This window comes from Microcaecilia unicolor, chromosome 13 (genome assembly GCF_901765095.1).
Source record: "Microcaecilia unicolor chromosome 13, aMicUni1.1, whole genome shotgun sequence".
NCBI lineage: Eukaryota > Metazoa > Chordata > Amphibia > Gymnophiona > Siphonopidae > Microcaecilia > Microcaecilia unicolor.
The window spans coordinates 54,204,199-54,231,708 of record NC_044043.1 but is presented as its reverse complement, the minus strand read 5'-3'; positions in this window follow the sequence as shown (position 1 = coordinate 54,231,708).

Genomic DNA, 27,510 nt, shown 5'->3' with positions numbered 1-27,510 from the left:
ATAACAACTGCGTTTTTCATATGGTCTGTTTCTCTTTTGTTCTCTATGGCAGTGCCCTTATGTGTTCAGTGGCCATGTAGAGAGAAGTAAAGGCAAGTTTAAAAAAAAACAACCTTGGCAGCAAGAAGAGAGCCATGAGTACGGTGGCAGTCAGGGGAGCCACAGCTCTGCTGAAGAGAGCTGCAGGGAGGCATAGAACTAGCTGCACTGCATTAGTGGTCACAGCCTGATGCCAGAGTACATCTGGGAAGAGACTGGCTGGAAAAGGAGGCAGAAGCAGCAAGGAGATTCTCAAGAACATAAGAATAGCCATACTGGTCCATCTAGCCCAATATCCTGCTTCCAACAGTGGCCAATCCAGTCACAAGTACCTGGCAGAAATCCAAATAGTAGCAACATTCCATGTAGAACCCCAAAGAATACCAAGATTCTGGAATCCTAAAGAGTAACAAGACTCCATGTAGAACCCCAAAGGATAACAAGATTCTGTAATCCTAAAACGTAACAAGATTCCATGTAGAACCCCAAAGGATAGCAAGATTCTGGAATCCTAAAGAGTAACAAGATTCCATGTAGAACCCCAAAGAGTAGCAACATTGCATGCTACAAATCCCAGGGCAAGTAGTGGCTTCCCCATGTTTGTCTCTGAAGATGTAGCTGTTGCCATGAAAAGGTGCAGTGGGGGCCAGCCTAGCCAAGCAGGAAGAGAAGAGCTGTGAAGAAAAGTCCTTCCCCCCCACCCAGGAAACAGAGCAGAAGAATGAGGCCTGATATTATAACAGGATGCATATATGAGAAGTCTCAACAAGGTGTCTGTTTCTAGCCCATTTTATAAAGGCAACATAGCACCTATATCTGTATAGAACAGACAGCCAGAACCAGCCCCTGTGACACTCACACGCCGATGCACATTATTTTTTTTATTATTTATCATTTTACTTAATTACATTCACATTTATCACATAAATGTAAGGGAAAACAGAAATTAATATTAAAAAAAAACCATTTTCTCCCACCAATATATATTATATAATCGTCCACAACTGGGAGATCCAAGATCAGGAAAACAATCTCAAAGAAAATAAGAAAAACTCAAAATAGTTAATCTTACAATTCACTTTTTCTGAGGGAGGAAGGTTAATCGGTAATTGCAGCCGGTACAGTGGTAACTAAAAGAAGTTGCTGCAGAGGGTTCTTCATCTGTTCTTTCAACTCCACAAACTCTTGTAATTTCTTAGGTTCAACAAATAAGTAATTATTAAAATTCAAAGAAATAGAACACTTACAAGGGAATTGCACTAGGAAGGTCCCACTTAGGGCAATGATCTTTGGCTTAAAAGCCAAGAGTTCACACCTCCTAGTCTGCGATTCCCCTGATAAGTCAGGAAATATCTTTGAACCCAAAAAACTATCAACCATGTGTCGGAAATACAATTTCAAAACATTATTCCTATCTAAATCAAAGGTGAAAGACACTAGTAATATAGCTTTTCTAAAATATCAATTAAGTTCACATCTCTTTTCTCTGATAAAGAAGATTATTTAGGGGAAATATAAATTGCTTTAGACACCGAAGGGTGGCTATCAGAAAATGTTTGCAAATTATCAGAGAAATATTTCTTCAACAGTTCAATAAAAGAAAAAAATTCCATAGTCAAAGTCTCTATTTTTATGTCTTGGACTTCCACTTTGTTAGATAAGTATTGATATAAATTCTTTAATTCACATGTTTATTCCTGAAAATTTTTAAACATCTGAAGAAGAAAGTTATTCACACTCTGCAGCGCTTCTCATAATGCATCCATTGTGACATTTTTTGGCTTCACCAGGTCCAATTTCTCCACAGAAACCGCTCCAGATATCTTCGGGGGGGGGGGGGGGGGGGGGGGGAAGAACTCACTCTCCAATCCCCCAGTTGGTTTATTATCCAGAGTCGATGCTGTGCCAGGACCTCCTCGGGTCGCGTGAAAATCCTAACCCACTTCGGGCGTTTCCACTGTCGACCTCCATAGCGAAGCGTTACTGTTTCCGGTTCTTGGAGGGGTCGTGCCAACAGGGGGACTCAAAAGTCACTCCCTCTCCACTGAGATTCGGCAAAAAAGCATTGCTGTTCACCGAAGCAGGAACCGATATCCCCGACGTTATGACCCCGAATCTCTCCAAAGTAGGCTGAGAAGTGGTGTGAACCCCAGCCGTGTTCGAGGAGGACAATACCACGGCTTTACCTTGTCTCTTCCCCATTCTCTGGGGAGCGTGCCTACTTCTTCAGGTATTCTGGCATAAAACGGGAACTCAACTAACGTACGTCCTCCCTCAATGCCATCTTGGATCCTCCAGTTTGGGACACTCTTTGGTTTCTCCTCAGAGGCCTGTCTGCATAGGCGTAGTTTGACTGTTTCATTTGGGGGGGCAAAAAATGGGCGGAGCATATTAGCATATCATTTGCATATATACATATGCAAATGAATATGCTAATATGGAGGAAGGAAATGAAATTTACAGGCAAAATATCACAGATGCACATTTCAAAAAGCTGACATTTCAATTAATAAATTATGAATAAAATAAACTTTTATTTACCTTTGTTGTCTGATCATGTAGTTTTTCTATTCGCTTTGATCCCAGTGTCTTCTGTTTTATGCAGTGTCTTCTTTCCAGTAGGCTTCCCTCTGCTCCCCACCCTCCCAGTCCCATCCATCTCTTGCTCCTTCCCTCTGCTCCCCACCCCTCCCAGTCCCATCCATCTTCTGTTCCTTCCCTCTGCTCACCATCCCTCCGTCCCATCCATCTCTTGCTCCTTCCCTCTGCTGTGCCTGACCTCTCCAAATCCCATCCATCTCCTGGTCCATCCCTCTGCTCCCCACCCCTCGCAGTCCCATCCATCTCTTGCTCCTTTCCTCTGCTCCCCACCCCTCCCAGTCCCAACCATCTCTTGCTCCTTCCCGCTGCTCCCCACCCCTCCCAGTCCCATCCATCTCCTGCTCCTTCCCACTGCTTCCCACCCTCCCAGTCCCATCCATCTCCTGCTCCTTCCCTCTGCTCCCCACCCCTCCCAGTCCCAACCATCTCTTGCTCCTTCCCGCTGCTCCCCACCCCTCCCAGTCCCATCCATCTCCTGCTCCTTCCCACTGCTTCCCACCCTCCCAGTCCCATCCATCTCCTGCTCCTTCCCACTGCTTCCCACCCTCCCAGTCCCATCCATCTCCTGCTCCTTCCCACCCTCCCAGTCCCATCCATCTCCTGCTCCTTCCCACTGCTTCCCACCCTCCCAGTCCCATCCATCTCCTGCTCCTTCCCTCTGCTCCCCACCCCTCCCAGTCCCAACCATCTCTTGCTCCTTCCCGCTGCTCCCCACCCCTCCCAGTCCCATCCATCTCCTGCTCCTTCCCACTGCTTCCCACCCTCCCAGTCCCATCCATCTCCTGCTCCTTCCCACTGCTTCCCACCCTCCCAGTCCCATCCATCTCTTGCTCCTTCCCTCTGCTCCCCACCCCTCCCAGTACTATCCATCTTCCCTCTGCTCCCCACCCCTCCCCCCCGCGCGAGGTCCAAGATGGTGACTCCGTTTACCCCCTCTCTTCCTCCCTCCCTCCGGCGCAGGCAGCAGTCTTTTCCAGCGTTCCTGGCAGCTGTAGCGATATACACGCTGCCTTCGGTCTGCCCCGGAAGCCTTCTCTTCAAGTTCCTGTTCCCACCTATGCGGGAACAGGAACTTGAAGAGAAGACTTCGGGGCAGAGCCAAAGGCAGCGTGTACAACGCTACCGCTGCCAGGAACGCTGGAAAAGACTGCTGCCTGCGCCGGAGGGAGGGAGGAAGAGAGAGGAGTAGACGGAGACGCTCCTCTCCGTCCGCTTGGCTTCCCTGCCCTCTCTGTCTGCGTCCCGCCCGAAAGGAAATGACGTCAGAGGAAGGCGGGACGCAGATAGAGAGGGCAGGGAAGCCAATCGGACGGAGAGGAGCGCGTGCCTGCATGCGTTTTTGTTTTTTTTTTTACTTTTTTTTTTTTTTTTAACTAATGGCGCGGCAGCGCCTCGCGTCGTTTGGGGGGGCACTGCCCCCCCTCGCCCCCCCCAGTCTACGCCTATGCCTGTCTGATATGGGTAACCCTACAGCATAGCCCTCTGAGTCATTGAAACACTGAAACCCCTCCACCCCGACAAGGTGGTGTCCCTTCGGAGGGGCCGATGCTCATATTTATACCTGAAACAAACACATACATTTCACTCCATCATCTAAGTGAGTAATCCTGCCAATCTGAAGTATATAACACAGAAGGGAAAAGCCTTAGAGTTCTTGTAAGCACCCACTCCACTCCACTCATCAGCATGTGAAACTACCATTCAGCCCACCACATTCCAACTCTGTTGTGTTCATTTCCACATTCAATTTTTCAAATTTTTAACCTTCTTGAACGTTATACAAAAATGACATCAAGCTAAATTTGTTTATCTTTAAGTTGTTTATCTTTGAGTCAGGTCTGACCAATGACCTGCATTTCGTGGCTGAAAACAACTGTCTGAGGGATTTAGATCCACATTGTTTGATGCAGCTCTGTTATATCAACTTTAGCATGGAACAGCAGTTTTCAGCCATGAAACCCTGGTCATTGTCGTCAGGGCGGTCAGTGCTGATATTCAGTGGCACTACCCAGTTACATTCCACTGAATACCAGCAGATAGCTGGTCACATATGATTTAACTGGGCAGGAGAGCGCGGGGGGAGCAGAGAGCAGACTGGTGATGGCGCTGCTGCATATTTTAAACGTGTCAGATCGTATCAAAAAAAGACGCCAGCGCTGTCACAAATCCGTTCGGGGGAGCGGCTGCTCCCCTGGTGACCCACCTAGCTACGCCTGTGGCAGGAGCCTCTCCTGCCCAGTCAAATTGCTTAAATATTGGGCCCCAGATGTATATATGGAGTCACTCTCATTTTGAGTCTCTGGGGAGGAGAATCCTTACTATATCAGACCCCAACTGTATCATTCCAAAGGTCATCAGTCAATTCTGCACTTAGTGTCCAGTGTTCAGGAAGTTTAGTTTTAATCTCTGTAGAGACAGGGACAAAGTATAAACCGGCTCAGCAGGATGGGCCAGGGATGGATCCCTGGGGCCAGTTCTAGGGGCTCAAAGGTTTGGGGGGGCCTTCTCATTTGCATAGCAGCCTTCCTGCACAGTCCAGTGGATGTGTTTTGCATGAATGTGATAAATCCATTTATAAACCCCGCTGAAACCCTGACATTTACCATTTATTAATGCTTGTGTCAATACCCTATAACATTAACAGTAACTTGATGTTATACATGTACTTGTATAAATGTAAAACTCTTACACAGTTGCATGTATATTGTGTTCCTTGTGTGATGGATGGTAAAACAATGTACTTGGCAGTTGCAGCTGGGAAAGGGGGAGGGGGCCCTATGTGCTTGGCTCAGGGGCCATAAACGTGATTTGTCCCTGGGATGGTCTATATCCTGCTGCTACGAGACTGCAGCATTAAAGTAACTCATTGATTTTCCAGTTTCCATTTTAACAGCTCTGATAATGTTCCTTTTATAAAAAAAGATTGTTTATAAAGCCCCACTGATGTACATGAATGGATAAAAGAACAAGGTATGTAAAAAGAACCCAATAAACAGGGAGATTTTTTTTTCTGCTTTACTGGAGATCAATTGCAAAAATGTACATTTTGAAGGCTGCTTCAGCTGTTTCCTCCCTGAAAGGTCTAATGAGATTATCCACTCCTCACTTATTCTCCATAATGAGTTATCATAAAGCGCTTAGCTACTGCTGTCCCAGCTTATCACATGATTTTATCCAAAGACCCATGAGATCTGGCCTGTGCATAACAGAGACATCCTCATTCTCTCTTATTTTATGTGGTTTTCCTGTTTTCCATTATGTTGTTATGAACACAACCCTTCATGCCCATTCGTATTTGACATTTATTTTGCTTACACTCTCTTTGATGGAGGAGAGCATCAACTGGCTGCTTCAGGGTCTTATGCTGAGGACTGTACAGTAATAACACACAGCGAAAGATTAATAATAAAGATCAGTGAACACTTCAAAGACTAACCTCGAGAGTTCAGAATCAATACAGCTTACAGAATGCATATAAGATAATGCCATTTATTTAAAGGCAGAATGCAGGCTATGCCATTGTCTAAAAGAACCTTGAGTTACTCCTAATCAGACCCATTTGTTCATAACTACATAAGTACATAAGTAATGCCACACTGGGAAAAGACCAAGAGTCCATCGAGCCCAGCATCCTGTCCACAACAGAGGCCAATCCAGGCCAAGGGCACCTGGCAAGCTTCCCAAACGTACAAACGTTCTATACATGTTATTCCCGGAATTGTGGATTTTTCCCCAGTCCATTTAGTAGTGGTTTATGGACTTGCCCTTTAGGAAACCGTCTAACTCCTTTTTAAACTCTGCTAAGCTAACCGCCTTCACCATGTTCTCCATCAACGAATTCCAGAGTTTAATTATGCGTTGGGTGAAGAAATATTTTCTCAGATTTGTTTTAAATTTACTGCACTGTTGTTTCATCGCATGCCCCCTAGTCCTAGTATTTTTGGAAAGCGTGAACAGACGCTTCACATCCACCTGTTCCACTCCACTCATTATTTTATATACCTCTATCATGTCTCCCCTCAGCCGTCTCTTCTCCAAGCTGAAAAGCCCTAGCTTCCTTAGTCTTTCTTCATAGCGAAGTCGTCCCATCCCCGCTATCATTTTAGTCGCCCTTCGCTGCACCTTTTCCAATTCTACTATATCTTTCTTGAGATGCGGTGACCAGAATTGAACACAATACTCAAGGAGCGGTCGCACCATGGAGCGATACAACAGCATTATAACATCCTCACACCTGTTTTCCATACCTTTCCTAATAATACCCAACATTCTATTCGCTTTCCTAGCCGAAGCAGCACACTGAGCAGAAGGTTTCAGTGTATTATCGACGATGACACCCAGATCCTTTTCATGGTCCGTAACTCCTAACGTGGAACCTTGCATGACGTAGCTATAATTCGGGTTCTTTTTTCCCACATGCGTCACCTTGCACTTGCTCACATTAAACGTCATCTGCCATTTAGCCGCCCAAGTCTCCCAGTCTCGTAAGGTCCTTCTGTAATTTTTCACAATCCTGTCGTGAGTTAACGACTTTGAATAACTTTGTGTCATCAGCAAATTTAATTACCTTGCTAGTTACTCCCATCTCTAAATCATTTATAAATATATTAAAAAGCAGCTGTCCTAGCACAGACCCCTGAGGAACCCCACTAATTACCCTTCTCCATTGTGAATACTGCCCATTTAACCCCACTTTCTGTTTCCTATCCTTCAACCAGTTTTTAATCCACAATAGGACATTACCTCCTATCCCATGACCCTTCAATTTCCTCTGTAGCCTTTCATGAGGCACCTTGTCAAATGCCTTTTGAAAATCCAGATACACAATCCTGCTTATTTTTGAAAGAGAAAAATGCCTATAGTGCAACCTAAATCGGGAGATAGACGTTTGTCTCGCAAAGGCGCCCAAATCGGTATAATCGAAAGCCGATTTTGGGCGTTTCCAACTGCACTCCATCGCGGAAACGAATAAAGTTGACTGGGGCGTGTCGGAGGCGTGGTGGAGGCGGAATTGGGGCGTGGTTATCAGCCGAGGAGAGATGGGCGTCTTTGGCTGATAATCGAAAAAAAAAGGCGTTTTTACTGCGATTTTGGGTCACTTTTTTTGGACCCTTTTTTTTCATGAACAAGTCCCAAAAAAGTGCTCCAACTACCCAGATGACCACTGGAGGGCATCGGGGATGACCTCCCCGGACTCCCCCAGTGGTCACTAACCCCCTCCCACCAAAAAAACCCCACTTTAAAAACTTTTTTTACAGCCTGTATGCCAGCCTCAAATGCCGTACCCACCTCCATGACAGCAGAATGTGTTTGATCCTGTCACAGCCTTTCCCTGGGTCAGATGTGGCTCTCGGGTGCAGTACAGGGTCACATCAGCATTGCATTGTGGTGGGTTTAGGTTATTGGCCTCCGTGATTTCATTAGCTTGTGTTACAGTCTCACGATGTTGGTAGTTGGTAGGCTCTTCTCCCATGGTGCTTTTCCCCCTGCCTACTGGGTCAGAGTGTGCCCTGTTGTGTTTCCTGTTGTAGTCCATGCGGTAGTGGCCATTTTTGTAAGCCAGTTTTAGTTCCCTTTCCTGTGTTAGCCACGTTAGACAACTTAGTTCTTCCCTTGAATGTGGCTGAAAGGGCATTGTACAGCATTCTGCCAGCTCTGATCTACTGCTCATCTCAGTACCAGGGAGACTCGTTGTCAGTGGGACACAACCTCTAATCTGCAGTTAACTGTGAGTAAACGCGGTTATTCCAATAAAGGACGTTTTCGGAGAGATTAGTCTTCAGGTGTCAACTGGTGTGCCAATGTTATATAGCAGCAACCAGTCCTAGAGGCCTGCGTGTATGCAGGTCCCTGGAGCACTTTTATTGGGTACCGCAGTGCACTTCAGCCAGATGGCCCCAGGCCCATCCCCCCCCCCCCACCTGTAACACTTGTGCTGGTAAATGGGAGGCCTCCAAAACCCACTGTACCCACATGTAGGTGCCCCCTTCACCCCTAAGAGCTATGGTAGTGTACATTTGTGGGTAGTGGGTTTTGGGGGAGGGGGGTTGGGTGTTCAGCACCCTTGGTAAGGGAGCTATGCATGTGGGAGCTTTTTCTGAAGTCCACTGCACTGACCTAGGGTGCCCAGTTGGTGTCCTGGCATATCAGGGGGGCCAGTGTACTACCAATCCTGGCCCCTCCCACGACCAAATGGCTCGGATTAGGATGTTTTTGAGCTGGGCGTTTTTAGTTTCCATTATCGCTAAAAAAAAACCAAACGCTCAAAAACGCCCATTTTTTCGAAAATACGGTTTGGCCCGCCCCTTCACGGACCCATTCTCGGAGATAAACGCCCATGGAGATAGGCGTTTCCATTCGATTATGCCCCTCCACATCAACCGGATCCCCTTTGTCCACATGTTTGTTTACTCCTTCAAAGAATTGAAGTAAATTGGTCAGGCAAGATTTCCCCACATAAAAGCCATGCTGACTTGGTCTCAGTAATCCATGTCCTCGGATGTGCTCTGTAATTTTGTTTTTGATAATAGCCTCTACCATTTTCCCCGGCACCGACGTCAGACTCACCGATCTATAATTTCCCGGATCTCCCCTGGAACCTTTTTTAAAAATGGGCGTTACATTGGCCACCCTCCAATCTTCCGGTACCACGCTCGATTTTAAGGATAAATTGCATATCACTAACAGTAGCTCCGCAAGCTCCTTTTTCAGTTCTGTCAGTGCTCTAGGATGATTACCATCCGGTCCAGGAGATTTGCTACTCTTCAGTTTGCTGAACTGCCCCATTACGTCCTCCAGGTTTACCATGAAGTCAGTAAGTTTCTCCGACTCGTCCGCTTGAAATACCATTTCCGACACTGGTATCCCACCCAAATCTTCCTCGGTGAAGACTGAAGCAAAGAATTCATTCAATCTCTCCGCTACGTCTTTATCTTCCTTGATCGCCCCTTTTACCCCTCGGTCATCCAGCGGGCCAACCAATTCTTTTGCCGGCTTCCTGCTTTTAATACACCGAAAAAGTTTTTGCCTCTAAAGCTATCTTTTTTTCGTAATCCCTCTTGGCCTTCTTTATCTGCGCCTTACATTTGCTTTGACACTCCTTATGCTGCTTCTTGTTAGTATTCAGATGATTGTAGATCGCAGGAACCTACTTTTATCATCTGAGAGGCTTGAGGATCACATGAAGGTTCCAGAAGAGTCACTATCTGGCCAATATTCAGTGCTATTTAACTGGCCAGGAATGGCTCCTGGCCGGTTAAATAGCATTTAACCGGCTAAGCGTTAATAGCATGAGATAGCCCGTTATCTCTGCTGAATATTAGTGCTTAGCCCATAGGGGGAAATTCTATTTATATGGTGCTTAAAAACTTGGTGCTGAAATCAGTGCTGACTCAGCAATTATATAATTGGCACCTAGATTTAGGCGCTAGTTATAGAATATGCTTAGTTGATATTTCAGCGCCTAAATCTACACACATCCATTTACGCCAATGAAAATGTGACGTAAATCCCGGCACATAGGTTTAGGCACACTGGGCCATATTCTATAAAGAGGTGCGCAAATTTCAGAATGCCCATGGAACACCTATTTCCCCGCACATAACCACACCTCTTTTTGCCTGATCATGTTAGAAGTTCGGCGTACATTGTACAGAATATTCTTAGTGAGTTGTTTGCCTAAATTCTAATTAGTGCTCATTATTGCTTGTTAAGTGCTGTTTTCAGTTCTCATTAGTTTGTTAAGATTTTGACGCAGATCTCTAGGTGCGCTATATAGAATCGGGGAGATAGTAGTTAACTGGCTATATTGCATGAAATAACTGTCTAGCCACAAAGATCAGATCGACTAAATAGCAGTCCTATCTTTGGCCACTATAAACTTAACCGGCCAGCTCTGCATATTGACTTGGCTGGTTAAGTTTAAACCAGCCAACCCCCCCCCCCCCCCCAGATATTCAATGCTGGTCCATGGAAATGATCCGACTTTGAATATCCAGGCTCAGCAACACTTAGCCAGCTTGCCTTCCACAGGCTGAATGTTTGCCGGTTTGAACCCAGCTCCTAGAGATCACGTTCACTGCAATTGTCATGTCCAGGTAGAAATGGTGAGTGGTGAGCCCTTGTGCTGACCCTCAAGGGGAGGCAGCAGTCAATAAGCCAGGACCTTCACCTGTACCAATCACAATCCCCCAAGGGTTGAGCCCCCAGGTTCAAGTGACCTGCAGGGCTTACGAACTGGAGAAGCTTGAAGGGCGAGATAGCTGGGATGCTAGTCAGGAAATGGTAAGTTGGAGGCAGGCAACTGATATGCAGTGTTGTGTTGTGGTCTGGGTCTTGGCAGGCAGGGTCATGGTCTGCTCTGGATCTTGGCAGGCAGCTGGCAGACAGAGTCATGGTCTGGTCTGGGTCTTGGCAGTTAGAGTGAGAAACAGGCGGACAGAGTGAGCACCGAGACGCAGAAAAAGGTGAGACGCAGAAGGGAGCAGTACCAGATAAAGGAAGACTTCAAGCCGAAGCATCTTGCCTCCAGTGAAGCTGGGATTTCAATGGAGAGGGTGTGCGTCAGATGTGGGGAACCTCCCAATGCATCAATGATGTCACCAGCATTCCTGCATGAGGTAGCAGTGAAGCTGTTGCCTCACCCGTGCGCGCATACCCTGAAGCATGCCCCTGAAGACCGCCCGCTTCTTCCTACTATTGCCGAAGATCACTGGCCTGGCCTAGAGGATGCGGTCGCTGGTTGGCCCGGCTTGAAGGAAGTGGAACACACGGCCGCGAGGTAGGTGGCCGTGACAGCAATAGAGGGGTGTGCAGCCCCAAAATGTTTGTTTTCTGTAGTTTCTCCTGGGAATTTTTGTTTGTTTGTTTTCATATTTCCCAATAGTGAATACAAACAATGCACTATCAAGAAAGCATGCATGTTCTTCATTAAATAACTTCACTGTTTCCAACACAAAAAAGAAAATTGAAATTTCTTGTTGTTTTGGGCCATAAATGACATAGGAAATACCACTGAGATTCCCATGTCATTTCAAATGAATGGATACCCCTGCTACAATATGAAGAGTATAAAGCCGATGTCATTACTTTACCTATAGACCACATAAGAACATCAATTGGCAAATCAGAAACTTCCAAAGCTCAAAGGGTCATACTTCAATTTGCAGGAAAACAGCACCAGAGGGGAACAAGGAAATTAATTCTTTTATCATTTATTAATGTGATACACCACTTCTTTCAAGCATGAGTCAAGGCAGTTTGCCAATAATTGTAAACATAAAAAACTTAAAGCTACATATTATTAGAAAAGAACACCAAAGTTTGATAGGACAGAACAACACACAGAACCAGTAGAAATAGATAATTATTCATTCATAGACTGCTACCCCCTGCCCCCAAGCCCATGCATCCCAATTGCAAGGTCACCGGCAGTCAAATGCCATGTGAAATAAGTGTGTTTTCAATTCTGATCTAAAGGAGAAATACAATGTTTCTAATCTTAGGTATTGCAGTAGAGAATTCCATAGTACTGGGGCCAAAAAATAGAAAGTGCTGGACCTAGTTGATTCCCATTTCGCCTTGGAAGAAAGGGGTAGTAACAATCTATTGTCTGTGAGAGATCAGAGTCCAGAGTGGTGTGTAAGGAATAACCAACGAAGCAAGGTAACTCTGGTGACTGAAGGACACCAAGGATCCATAAAGCTTTTAGCTGCTTTCCTAAGACTGTTAAAATGAATATTGCAAATGATAAAGTTATTGCTGGGCAGTAATAATATCTAAAGCAGTGATTCTCAGAGTTACAGGGTACACTGGTATGTCACCACATATAGGCTTGCATGGTGTTTACAGGTGTAAATGCCCCACACATCCAAAATAAACATTCTTAGAAAGCTGCTTTTTATAACTGTAGATCTGTGGAAAGCAGTTTTGAAGGGGGCATGCTATACACATGCTTTGGGTGGGACTCAAATGTATGCCTGTGTTTCTTATTTTGCAATGGCAATAGATGCTTACGTTAAAAAAAAATCTAGACTGTGACATTTACACCTGTTCTAAGGCAGGCATAAGGACCAGTCAACTATTCGTTTGGACCTGTAGTTCGTAGGTGTGTTTGAAAGTGCAATTGTGCTTACCTCTCTGGTGTTTAAACCACCTCCAAAATCCAAAGAAGAAATAGGTAGATATTGAACAGCACTTCTCCAGGTGTCACAGCAGCTCCAACCCAGTTATGTGCCACGTACTAGGGCCAGTCACGTTCAGCAGCATTACAGGGAATAATGCTGCCTAAAATCTTTACTGATCACACTGGTAGTATCTGGATAGAGCCGGGATAGTCCAGAGGAGGAGTCAGAAGTTATCTGGGAGCTGTTGATGTTCAAACTTCTCCGGATTGGTATTTGGGTACTGCTGATGCTCTAATTTGTCTGGATAGGTATCTGGCTACTGTTGATATTCTAAATTGTTTGGATAGTTACCTGGGTACTGCAGATGTACTGTAGAACTAGAGGACATGAAATGAGATTGAAGGGGGGTAGACTCAAGAAAAATGTCAGGAAGTATTTTTTCACGGAGAGAGTGATGGATATTTGGAATGTCCTCCCGCGGGAGGTGGTGGAGATGAAAACAGTAACAGAATTCAAACATGCGTGGGATAAACATAAAGGAATCCTGTTCAGAAGGAATGGATCCTAAGGAGCTTAGCCGAGATTGGGTGGCAGAGCCGGTGGCGGTGCTGGGCAGACTTATACGGTCTGTGCCAGAGCCGGTGGTGGGAGGCGGGACTGGTGGTTGGGAGGCGGGGATGGTGCCGGGCAGACTTATACGGTCTGTGCCAGAGCCGGTGGTGGGAGGCGGGACTGGTGGTTGGGAGGCGGGGATAATGCTGGGCAGACTTATACAGTCTGTGCCAGAGCCGGTGGTGGGAGGCGGGACTGGTGGTTGGGAGGCGGGGATAATGCTGGGCAGACTTATACAGTCTGTGCCAGAGCCAGTGGTGGGAGGCGGGGCTGGTGGTTGGCAGGTGGGGATAGTGCTGGGCAGACTTATACAGTCTGTGCTGGAGCTGGTGGTTGGGAGGCGGGGATAATGCTGGACAGACTTATACAGTCTGTGCCAGAGCCAGTGGTGGGAGGCGGGGCTGGTGGTTGGGAGGTGGGGATAGTGCTGGGCAGACTTGTACGGTCTGTGCCCTGAAGAGGACAGGTACAAATCAAGGTAGGGTATACACAAAAAGTAGTTTATCTTGTTGAGCAGGTTGGATGGACCGTGCAGGTCTTTTTCTGCCATCGTCTACTATACTATGCTATGCTATGTTCTGACTTGTCTGGATGGTTATCTGGGTACTTCTGATGTTCCAGCTTGTCTGGATAGTTACTTGGGTGCTGCTGATGTTCTAACTTGTCTGAATAGTTTCCTTAACTGGTTCTTCCTGATGTCCAGGTTTTTTTTTTAATTCAGCACTTTCGGCACTTACATGCTCAAAACCCTGAAGGATGCTGCTCTTTTTGAATATGTTACTTTGTGAAATGGTTGTTTCACAGGACATGCATTTCCCTACTCCTTATACATATTTTACAAAAGACTCTGCGATCAGTGAGCCTTTTTAAAATTATCTTGGAAATGGTTCATGTCTCAACTTGGATATCTCAAATCCTACCTAGAAGCTCTGTGCAAAATCAAGTTTGTAGGCAGCAAGCCCTTGCTTTCCCTATCAGTTACTTGCGCCTCCTGGCTGTGGACAGTGCAGAGCTGGGAGCCAGGTAAGTGACAGAAGAAAAGGCAGGGAGGGAATGAATGACAGCAGGGAAATAGCCAGAGCTGGTGAGGGGATGAGAGGCAAAGGAAGGTAATGGGGGCTGGTGAAAGTCTGCGTATAGAGGTTGGAAATGTCTAGAGTACTTAAAGAACATGATCACCCTCTACACACTTCCAAGGACACTAAGGTCTTCCCAAGAAATATCCCTAACCACACCCTTTTCAAAGGACATCACATGATGTGATATCCGCCAGTGAGCCTTCCCAAGAGTAACCCCCACACTCTGGAATGCACTCCCTGAAAGGCTTCGCTTAACAGAAGACTGTCTCTACTTCAGGATGCTTGGCTCTTCAACCAGGTCTTTAATGGAAGAAGTAACTAACTTGCTAGTCTCACACACACACATGAGGAGTGACAGAGGCTGCGCATGTTTATCCACTCCTACCTTAGCTAAGATAATATTCAAGCACCTTTCTGACCTTGTTCATCTTTCTTAAATTAATCCCCTTATCTTCTTACTCCACTATCTTACCTATCTATATTTCCATCCTTACTTATACCCTAAGCTGTCTATTAAAATGTTTTATTACATATTGTGATGACATTGTAGCGTCATACTTTGGGGCCTATATTCAGACTGCAGGAGGGAACCCGGCTAACTTCTGCGGTTGGCAGTCAGTCCAGATATTCAATGGTGGACCATTGCCGGTGCCCGGATTGAATATCTGGTTTATGTTTGGCCAGTATAAACTTTAACTGGCTATGTTGATATTCGGAGATAGCCGGTTAAGCTTAAACCGGCCAGAGATATTCCAGCTATTTAAGCGGCCCAATGTGGCCGTTTATAATAGCCAGCTATGTGGTGAACATTCATGGATAGCTGGCTATATCTTGCGATATTGCTGGTTATCTTTTAGCCACTAACTGGGAATATTCAGTGGAGTATAGCCGGCTGTCCCCCCACTGAATATTGCTGGATAGCCAGTTAAGTGCAACTTAACTGCAGTGCCGTAGCGAGGGCGGCTGGCACCCGGGTCGCTACTGCGCACCCCCCCCCCCTTGGTGCACACCCCCCGGAACGCATTCTTGCTAACATAGGAAAGTGGGGAGCGGGCCCACCCCGACTGCACGTCGCTGGGAGCTGCGTCAGCTCCGCTGGTTCCCTGCTCTCTCTGCCGCGGAACAGGAAGTAACCTGTTCCGGGGCAGAGGGAGCAGGGTACTAGCGGAGCCGACACCCCCCCCCAGCGGCATGCACCCAAGGCGGACCGCCCCCCCTTCCTACGCCACTGCTTAATTGGCCATGTGCTGCTCCTGGCTGGTTAAATGGTTTTCAGTATCGGGGGGTTTGTACTTTTATTTGAATATTTTTTTCTGCTGTAATTATCTAGTCCTTATGTTTGACTAATTCTTGCAGTACGTTAACTTGAGAGAATTCCTTCAAAGAGGCGGTAAAGAAATCCTAATAAATAAATAAATAAATAAATACATTCTTAACATTCTATTTGCTTTCTTAGCTGTTGCTGCACACTAAGCAGAGGGTCTTAATGATCAGATTATTTCAATATTAGGTTAGAAGTGACTAATAATAGGCCTGAAAATCAATTTAATCTTTTTTTCATAACTCTTGGGATTGCCCCAGCACTAACCGGACAGTTCTGGAATGATCACAGGCAATGTTCCGTGGCACTAACCCTCAAATTCTATAAAAGTTACTAAAAATTGCAAGCACAGATTTGGACATATGCCTAATTTGTGCGCACAATTTAACTGAATAACAAACTAATTAGTGCTGATAATTGACTTGTTAAGCATTTATTGGCACTAATTAGATTTAATTGAAATATGCATATTCCACACCCAAATTTTATAAGCAAGATTAAAAAGGGGGCACAGAAATGGGAAAGTCAGGCAGAATGGGGCAGAGCAGGGGTGTTCCTAAAATTTACATGCGTAATTATAAAATAAGAGGGATGCGCACCTAGTTTAGGCATAATGATTTGCACCATGTTTCAGCAGGTGCAAATGATCATACCTTAAGTTAAGTGCAATTCTCGAGTGTAAGCACTATTCTGTAAATCGTGTCTAACATTAAGTGTAGTTTATAGAACAGTGCTTTTTTGGCTCCGATTTTTTTTGGCGCCATACAGTGGTGGAAATAAGTATTTGATCCCTTGCTGATTTTGTAAGTTTGCCCACTGACAAAGACATGAGCAGCCCATAATTGAAGGGTAGGTTATTGGTAACAGTGAGAGATAGCACATCACAAATTAAATCCGGAAAATCACATTGTGGAAAGTATATGAATTTATTTGCATTCTGCAGAGGGAAATAAGTATTTAATCCCTCTGGCAAACAAGACCTAATACTTGGTGGCAAAACCCTTGTTGGCAAGCACAGCGGTCAGACGTCTTCTGTAGTTGATGATGAGGTTTGCACACATGTCAGGAGGAATTTTGGTCCACTCCTCTTTGCAGATCATCTCTAAATCATTAAGAGTTCTGGGCTGTCGCTTGGCAACTCGCAGCTTCAGCTCCCTCCATAAGTTTTCAATGGGATTAAGGTCTGGTGACTGGCTAGGCCACTCCATGACCCTAATGTGCTTCTTCCTGAGCCACTCCTTTGTTGCCTTGGCTGTATGTTTGGGTCATTGTCGTGCTGGAAGACCCAGCCACGACCCATTTTTAAGGCCCTGGCGGAGGGAAGGAGGTTGTCACTCAGAATTGTACGGTACATGGCCCCATCCATTCTCCCATTGATGCGGTGAAGTAGTCCTGTGCCCTTAGCAGAGAAACACCCCCAAAACATAACATTTCCACCTCCATGCTTGACAGTGGGGACGGTGTTCTTTGGGTCATAGGCAGCATTTCTCTTCCTCCAAACACGGCGAGTTGAGTTCATGCCAAAGAGCTCAATTTTTGTCTCATCTGACCACAGCACCTTCTCCCAATCACTCTCGGCATCATCCAGGTGTTCACTGGCAAACTTCAGACGGGCCGTCACATGTGCCTTCCGGAGCAGGGGGACCTTGCGGGCACTGCAGGATTGCAATCCGTTATGTCGTAATGTGTTACCAATGGTTTTCGTGGTGACAGTGGTCCCAGCTGCCTTGAGATCATTGACAAGTTCCCCCCTTGTAGTTGTAGGCTGATTTCTAACCTTCCTCATGATCAAGGATACCCCACGAGGTGAGATTTTGCGTGGAGCCCCAGATCTTTGTCGATTGACAGTCATTTTGTACTTCTTCCATTTTCTTACTATGGCACCAACAGTTGTCTCCTTCTCGCCCAGCGTCTTACTGATGGTTTTGTAGCCCATTCCAGCCTTGTGCAGGTGTATGATCTTGTCCCTGACATCCTTAGACAGCTCCTTGCTCTTGGCCATTTTGTAGAGGTTAGAGTCTGACTGATTCACTGAGTCTGTGGACAGGTGTCTTTCATACAGGTGACCATTGCCGACAGCTGTCTGTCATGCAGGTAACGAGTTGATTTGGAGCATCTACCTGGTCTGTAGGGGCCAGATCTCTTACTGGTTGGTGGGGGATCAAATACTTATTTCCCTCTGCAGAATGCAAATAAATTCATATACTTTCCACAATGTGATTTTCCGGATTTAATTTGTGATGTGCTATCTCTCACTGTTACCAATAACCTACCCTTCAATTATGGGCTGCTCATGTCTTTGTCAGTGGGCAAACTTACAAAATCAGCAAGGGATCAAATACTTATTTCCACCACTGTATATAGATTTCACCCATAACTGTTTAAGTGCTGCAGAATATTGCCAGATTGCCAGCTCAGCGGGATTTAACCAGGCAGGAGTTTCACTTGTATGGTTAAACCTTTTTGAATAATGGGCCACCTAAGTTTGGCTGGAATAGGTTACAAATTTAAGAGCCTAAGTTAGAAGCATAAATTTAGAAGCTCAGCTTTTATTGGAATATTAAGCCCAAAGTAAATTCTGTTCAGAGGAATTCACCCTTCCCTTTGGTCATTTTTAACAATAATATAAGAGTTTTTAAACACTTATTTATTTTTAGTACATTTATACCCCGCCTTTTGCCACAATGTTGCAGCCCCAAAGCGACTTACAAAGAACCAATTAAATAAATATATAACAGTTACATTTCAACAGCCCCGGGGTGTAATGTGCAATGTGTCACATATGGTGGCAGCCTCTGTCAGGTGTGTTGCAATGAAAAAAAAGTTGTAAACCACTGTATTACACAAATGGATATGTGCAGTTCATAGCAACTGCTTAGTGATCCACAAACCAAAATGGAGCAACCTTCTAGAGCCTGATTGTTGGTTTATAAATAATGGAATGGGCTAATGAATCTGATTTCTACAACTCCTTCTGAAATCCTAATTGTTTTCTTCAGTCTTAATGTATGACAAGGTCATCCAAGGCACAGTAAAAGGAATGGAGCTCGCCAGCATGATCTCAGACACAGAATAGAAACAAGCGAGGTAACGTCAACTTAGCATGTTCAATGTCTGATTCTGATAGCAGTGTGGTCACTGGTCCTGTACAAGACATAAACGGAAACTTTAAGAGCAGCATCTTTTACTAAATGTAGTCTAATCATGCGCAGAGAGCTCTGATAACCCCTGGAGAACTGAGCAGATGCTACTACTCTGGCATCTTTGGCAATGAGTACATTACTTAAGATCTGAATGATTATATTATGTAGGATCTCGGCTGACCATCTCTTTCCTAGCTAGAGCATCTCAGAATATGCCCTACAACGAATGGAGCAATGACAGGAGCTATATGACCACTATGAAACAGGCGCAGCAATAAACGGGCCGGAAAAGCCTAGAAGACTTTTCTGCAATACAAAACCTCTCCAGTATGCATCAGGACAGAACAGTGAGAGAGACTGCCTCATAGGAGAAGCACAACTTTCGGGGAGGCTGCTCGCTTGCATGGTAAGTACTGCCTATTAATTTACGAATATGCTTGTGCATATCGTATGCCTAAAGGTTCGGTGTTTGCTTTGAATTTCATGTCCTCGTGGTCAGTGATGACTATACCAAGTTGTTTGGGATAAAAATGATTAAAAGTCATTTCAATCTGCTTTTGGGTTTGCTAGGTTATGCTTGTTTGGTTACGGTTAAGGTATACATGACAGAGAAGTTGAAGCCAATGCAGCCAAAAAGAAGCCTGACTGGAGCATTTTATAATAAAAGACTCAATGAAATCATTAAGGAAAATCTCACTTGATTTTGTAAAATCATAAAATTGTCCACATCCATTCAGGTAATAGACAGGCTCTCCCAATATAGAAAGAATATTTTCTAGCATCTGCCAAAAAACAGCTGACCAGAATTGTGAACTATTCTAGCACAACTACTAAAGAAAACAGTAGAAAGAAATATTTTAGTTCTAATTTTGCCAAATTATGCCTCAAAAATGATTAACCCTTAATTTAGGTACAATATTGCCTAAAAGAGTTTTTGAATGTTCATCTTCATCCTTAAATAAGCACATTCAGTGTTCACAGGTGGATGCACGGAATTAAATTGATTGCATATATCATCTAATGTATGTTCCTCTATGAACATTATACATGCATACACATTCAAGGATGGATCATTTGATAACCAATTCATATGCATATTTAACAAATGATCCATTCTTAATGCTGTATGTAATGTATGACAATGTTAACAAACCTCTCCTCTATGGACCAGTAAGGTGTCACGCTATGTTTTCCCTCTTGAGATGGTTCTTATTATATTTTGTGACTTTTTTCATATAAATACTGGCATTAGGAGCATATTGAGAGACACTGGCAATGACACTTGACCTTTTCAGAATGTTGCAGACGTTCATTCTCTAACTATGGCGTTTCCAATAATAATGTTTTTCATGCAAATTTTTATTTCACAAAATATCCTATTACAATCTAATACATCTCATTCAGTACTTTACTGATTATTTTTTATAAGATGCCATGATTATAAGTATTTTTATTTTATTAAATCTGCTTGAAGATCAGAAATAATAATGTGCCACAAGCCCACAATCTCTTATGGATAATAAATTTAATTCTGCACTCCTCTTCTGTTCCCTTGCCCCAGCTACTGCATTTTTTTGGGGGTTGTTGCAATCGATCAGTAACTTTTTCAGCAGAAACTCATTTGGACACTGTAGGTTTGGATTTTATTTGAAATCTGTTCTCAGAGTGATTTTTTTTTTTTTTGGGGGGGGGGGGGAGGAAGTTGAGCTTATTTGTTCATCTGAAGGTCAGTCTCTAGGGTCTTTCTACAGCACATTCTACTTTGAATATTGTAGGTGTGTTCATATTCTATTAAAAAAAAAACAGATAAAAGTGAAAGTTCCTGCATGTACAGTATATTAATACAGACCACTAAGTCAGTCAGCTTTTCAGAATATCTACCATGAATAAGCCTATCTGCTTTCATTGTTTGAAAATTTCTTTCATGATCATTCGTAGTTGATATCCTGAAAACTCGGCAAGATGTGGGATCCCCAGGGCAGGTCTGAGAAGCCTTGTTTCAGTCTCACACAATTCATTTTCTTTTTCACAGTGATCATCATTAACATGGTTAAATGAGAACCAGTGGGTCAGATGAGGAAAAACTTTATCCCGTGGACTCAGAAATGTGCTCACGGAGAACAAACTATAGATAGATGCCTCAGAAAAATTCATGGAAAATAAACAGTTTCCGATGTTCTGTTCATGATCCTCATTAGCACTTTAATTATTTATATGTACGGTGATTTGCAGCTGTGGCATTTGATGCAGAGTGGAGTAACATACATATACATAGTAGATGACGGCAGAAAAAGACCTGCATGGTCCATCCAGTCTGCCCAAGACAAACTCATATGTGTATACCTTACCTTGAGTAATCTGTTTCAGAACCATGAAGGATGTATCAGGCTTTCTTACCTTCCCATCCATCCTGTTTGTCTGTCTTGAATAGATTGTAAGCTCGGTCGAGAAGGGATTGTCTCTTACATGTTAGTGTACAGTACTGTGCATGTCCTGTGCCTGCTTGCTTTAAAAGAGTTACATCCATAAACTGTTTTTTTTGTTACATTTGTACCTCGCGCTTTCCCACTCATGACAGGCTCAATGTGGCTTACATGGGGCAATGTAGGCTTAAGTGACTTGCCCAGAGTCACAAGGCGCTGCCTGTGCCTGAAGTGGGAATTGAACTCAGTTCCTCAGGACCAAAGTCCACCACCCTAACCACTAGGCCACTCCTATGACACCCTTACTCCCTTTTGGCTGCCTCTGCTTTTTCTTCTCCTACATGGTACAGTGGAGGTCTGGCATTCTTTTGTTTTTTGTTGTTTTAAAATGTCCTCACCAGTCTCTACTGATAAGCAGAGGGTGGAGTACCTATGGGTTAGTGTGCCTGTGCTCCCTGCTCCTCTATTTAACCCTGTCCATAGGTAGGGCTGCCAAGAGGGAGGAAAGGAGGCAAGATTCCCCAGTCACGGCCTCCATGGAGGGATCAGTCCCGGCGAACAAAAGAGAGTGCTCTGCCGGCCACAGATCCTTCTTCCTGCGGTGTCTTGCCAATACGGAAATAGGAAGTTACTTCACAGAAGGCGGGACGGCACAGGAAGAAGGACATATAGCTGGCAGAGCATTCTCTCTCATTAGCTGCTGCAGGGTAGGGACGGCGGTGGCAGCATAGGGGAGCAGCGGCAGCAGTGGTGGGGGAAGCAGCAGCAACAGTGGTGGTGTGGTTGCGGTGGGGGAAGTGGGAATGGTGGCAGGGCCCTGAAGATCATTTGCCCCAGGCCCAGCTTTGTCTCTGGGCTGGTATGAGCCATTGAGGCAACAGCCCCACCAACTTGTTGCCTCACATTGCAACAGCAACTAGGTGACTGAAATGATGTTCTTCTACCCCTGCCCCTCCCTGTTATACTGGTTTTTAATCCTGGACAACCCTCTATATCAATAATATCACCTGAACCAGCATTTAACTCAATGCTTCAATCAATGCAGTAGTTTTAGCCCAAAATACAGTGTCATAAGATTTCTTATACAGGAATGACATTTCCATTTTCTATGTAACGTTTGATTGGAAGGTTTCTTTTTTCTTTCCAAAAGTTTTGTAAATTTTTGTAAAATTTCTCCTAAAAGGGAGTTCCTTTAAGTGGGGTCTGGTTTAGATGTTGCCTGCTCTGCAGCAGTGGCTGACAGATTGCTAAATATGTAATAGATACAGCTTTCACTGACTGTTACTAATCATCCTGCAATGCAGTTTGATATAAGTGAATGAAAACATTGCAGACAACAGCACTGTGCAGTCTTTATTAAGGTTATGTGACAGTACAGAGCTAAGTACTGCAAGTTCATTGATCCTTACCGGAATGCAGCGCCATTAATCAGCTATTTTCAGATGAAGATTAGACTTGTTTTTTTTTTCCAATGGGTTGAAGATTAGATTAGAGGTAGGCCACTTAGGTTTATATCTAAAAGAAAATGACATTTTGATCTGACTAATGTGATTGGGCACTATAGTGGGACCCAGTCAGGGACATCTTATTTTAAGGAAGGCCTCCAAATCTCTTTGGATATTTGCAGTATGCTGAAAGATGAGGCCTAGGTTTGTGTCTAGAATAGACGTGTCAAACATGCAGCCCCTGGAGACCTGTGTGGCCTATGTCATAGTATCTAACTGGCCAATATTCAAAGTTAAATAAGAGGGCAGGAAAGGCTCCTGCCCACTTAAATCGCTTGGGCCCGCCTAACCCCTAATTCAGCAACACTAAACCGGGCAGTACCACTGAACCGCTAGCGGTTGATATTGTGTATCTGGATTTTCAAAGGCATTTGACAAAGTACCTCATGAAAGACTCCTGAGGAAATTAGAGTGTCATGGAATAGGAGGTAGTGTCCTATTGTGGATTAAAAAACTGGTTAAAAGATAGAAAACAGAGTATTCTCACTGGAGAAGGGTAGATAGTGAGGTGCTGGGACCGCTACTTTTTAACATATTTCTAAATGATATAGAGATGGTAATTACTACTGAAGTAATTAAATTTGCTGATGACACAAAGTTATTCAAAGTTATTAAGGTGCAAGAGGACTGTGAAAAAGTTTAAGAGGACCTTATGAGACTGGGGGACTGGATATCCAAATGGCAGCTGACGTTTAATGTGAACAAGTGCATAGTGATGCATGTGGGAAAGAGGAACCCAAACTATAACTACATGATGCAAAGTTCCACATTAAGAGTTACCAACCAGGAAAAGGATCTAGTTGTCATCATTGATGATACTTTGAATCCCTCTGCTCAGTGTGCAGTGGTAGCTATGAAAGCAAATAGAATGTTAGGTATTATTAGGAAAGGAATAGAAAGTAAAAATGAGAATGTTATAATGTCTTTGTATTGCTCCGTGGTGCGACTGCTCCTCGAATACTGTGTGCAATTCTGATCACCGCATTTCAAAAAAGATACAGTGGAATGAGAACAGGTATAGAGAAGGGCGACAAAAATGATAAAGGGTATGGGATGACTTCCCTATGAGGAAAGGCTGAAGCGGCTAGGACTCTTCAGCTTGGAGAAGAGACGCCTGAGGGGAAATATGATACAGTTCTATAAAATAACGAGTGGACGTGAATCGCTTGTTTACTCTTTCCAAAAATACTAGGAATAGGGGGCACACAATGAAGGTACAAAGTAATAAATTTAAAATGAATCGGAGAAAATATTTCTTCACTCAATGTGTAATTAAACTCTGGAATTCATTGACAGAGAATGTGGTAAAAACAGTTAGCTTAGCAGGGTTTAAATAAGATTTGGATAACTTCCTAAAAGAAAAGTCCATGAGCCATTATTAAGATGGACTTGGGGGAAAATCCACTGCTTATTTCTAGGATAAGCAGCATAAAATCTATTTTACTGTTCTGGGATCTTGCCAGGTACTTGTGACCTGGATTGGCCACTGTTGGAAACAGGATGCTGGGCTTGATGGACCTTTCTTATGTGGTACTTGTGAGTTGTATGAAACTGCCACTAAGGGTCACAGTGGCCATTTTGAGGTCAGAGCTGCAATGGGCAGGAGCTAGTGAGCATCAGTTTTGCCTGTAGGATACGTTAGACCACCAGGGAGATCCAAGGAAGGCCCAGGGGTCCTACAGAAGTGGGGGTGGGATGGGGGTAGAAAACGTGGGCAGGTCAGGGGCAGTACAGGAAGCAGTGTTGAGGAGGAGCTGGGGTTATGCATGTGCCATCAATATTCAGTGCTGACATCCACATAGTTATGTGGAGTGAATTTAGGACAGCTCAAAAGCTATCCTAAATTAACCCCACTTAACTATGTGGGCCCCAGCACTAAATATCAGCTGGGACCCACATAAAACAAGTATTGCAGTTTCCCACTGCTCCCCATTCTATCCTCCCATGGTCCATAGCCCCCCTCCCAACCCAATGCTTAAGAATGAAGATCCCCCACCCATCCCCCCATTGAGGTCCATACCCCTCCCATCCCCAACCCCACCCTTCCCCAGGCCTACCGGAGGTCCCTGGTGGTCCAGCTGGGGTATTAAGGGCAGGGGTGATGCCCACTCGCTCCTTTTCCTAGTGGCAACAAATCCAAAATGGCCACCATGACCTCTACAGGCAGCCTCACAGTATTGTTTTATGCAAGCCCCAGCTGAATATTGGTAGGGACCTGCATAAGCTCTGCTGGTCAGCCCCACTGAGCTTAGCACCAAACATTCTGTGCTGGTGCCTGAATATTGCCTGGCACTGAATATCCGAGGCTGATTCAAATGCCTGACAATTAAAAACCATTTAACCTGCATAAGGAGTAGTTTAATCAGCAGGGCTTTCCCAAAAATAACCAGGAGGACAAGGAATGCAAAGAATAAAACCTTTATTCTTCAGGACCTGACACAGCATTGTGTTTCGGCATAAAGCCTACATCAGGGGTCTGTGCGCGAGATCACAGAGGGATAGTGGAGTGACTGGACAATAGTCTTTATAAAGACAATATCCAAAATAGTAGTTTCAGCGTGTAATACAGAGACAATATGTTGAAAAGCAGGAAATCAACTTGAGAGCTGGGAATAAAAAGAGAAAAAGGCGCCAAAATTGAGCATAGGGAATGCGAAGTACTTGCTGGGGACGTAAAGGTGATGGCCATCACAAAACAGTTCCAGGCAGGTTAAGTGGCACTTCACTGGCTATCTGGCAATATTTAGCATGAGATTGATGGTTATCTCCCACTGAATACTGCTGGTTAGCACTTAGCAGATAGCTGGTTATAGTGTGCGATATAATGGGCTATCCGCTAATATTTAGCGCATCGTCAGCTAAATAGCAGGTATATCGTTGGCCAGTTTAAACTTAACCAACCAGCGCTGAATATTGGCTTAGCTGGATAAATTTAAACCAGCCAAAAAAACTCCCAGATGTTCAATGCCAGTCACTGGAAATGGCTCGGCATTGAATATCTGGGCTGACTGCTAACCGCAGGAATTATCTAGGCTCCGCCCGTGGTCTGAGTATCGGGCCCTAGATTTCTAATATCTGGTTAATTACACAATGTAAATTTGGCACCTAAGGGCCCGATACTCAAACACGGTCGGCGCTGAGCTCAGATATTCAATGCAGGGCCAGTTCCAGGGACCAGCATTGAATATCTGGCTTATTTTTGGCCGGTTTCAACTTAACAGGCCAAGTCAATATTAAGCGCTGGTCAGTTGAAATTGGCCGATGCACTGAATATTAGCAGATAACCAGCTATTGGTGACATTGGTTACTAAAGGTAAGACTTTATTAAGCCAAAATATTCCTTCTGTTTTAATGCAATTTGACATTTCAGGAGCTTTCAACACTTGATCATGTATTATTGTTAAACAGGTCAGTGAGTGATTTGGGATTGCCTGAAAATGTTTTGGAATGGTTCAAGGATTTTCTTAGTGATAGACAGTACAGTGTTAAGAAAAATAGGAATTTTCAAATGCTTGGAGTTCTGTTTTTTGGTGTACCTCAGGGATCGCCTTTGTCGCCAGCGTTGTTTAACATTTTCATGAGTTCCTTGGGTAATTTTTTTAACTCGTCATTATTTTATGTTGCATCTTATGCTGATGATTTTATAAAATCTTATTTCCTTTGTCAAATGATGTAGTTGATGTAGGTGTTTTAATTTCTGAATGTATGTCAAAGACTCACTACTGGCCATCTTCAAATTTATTAAAACTTACCACAGCTAAGACCAAGCTGCTCTATTTTGACACATCTGTAACTAGAATCCCACAAACTTTGGTCCTTAAAACAGGGGAAATATTGACTTTTGATAACTCATCTAGAGTATTAGGCTTCATTTTGGATACACAAATATCTGTGAAACACCAAGTTGATAATTTGTGTTAAAAGGGTGTTTCCCAAACTACGACAGCATAGAGCCATAAGATCTTCTTTCTTTCTGGCACAATTTAGGAGTCCTTTTACTAAGGTGCACTGAAAACGGCTTGTAGTAGTGTAGGCATGGGTTTTGGGCACATGCCAATCCATGTTTCAACGTGCCTTTAAAAAAGGCCTTTTTAAAATTTTTTCTGAAAATGGACGTGCAGCAAAATCAAAATTGCCATGCGTCCATTTTGGGTCTGCGACCTTACCGCCAGCCATTGACCTAAAGGTAGTCTCACATGGTAACCGGGCGGAAATGACCTACGTGCGCCAAATGCCACTTGGTGCGCGTCTGATATGCACGTCTGAAAATATTCGGATGCGCATATCAGACGCGTGGCAAAAATGAAATTACCATAAGAGCTACACGGTAGCTGTGTGGTAACTCCATTTGGCACACATTGGGCATGCGTAGACACTTACGCAGCTTAGTAAAAGGGCCCCTAAGACCACTAATACAGGCCATAAATTTGCCACAATTAGACTATTGTAATACTTTGTATGCTGACATCAATCAGGTTCTTTTAAAAAGACTTCAATTGTTGCAGAACTGTGCAGCGAGATCGATTTTGGTTGTAAGAAATTTGAACATACAACACCACTGCTTAGGGATCTTCATTGACTACCTAGTGCTGCAAGAGTGGACTTCAAGACGGTCTGTTTAGTCTACAAGATTTTTTATGGTTGTAGTCCATCAGACCACATT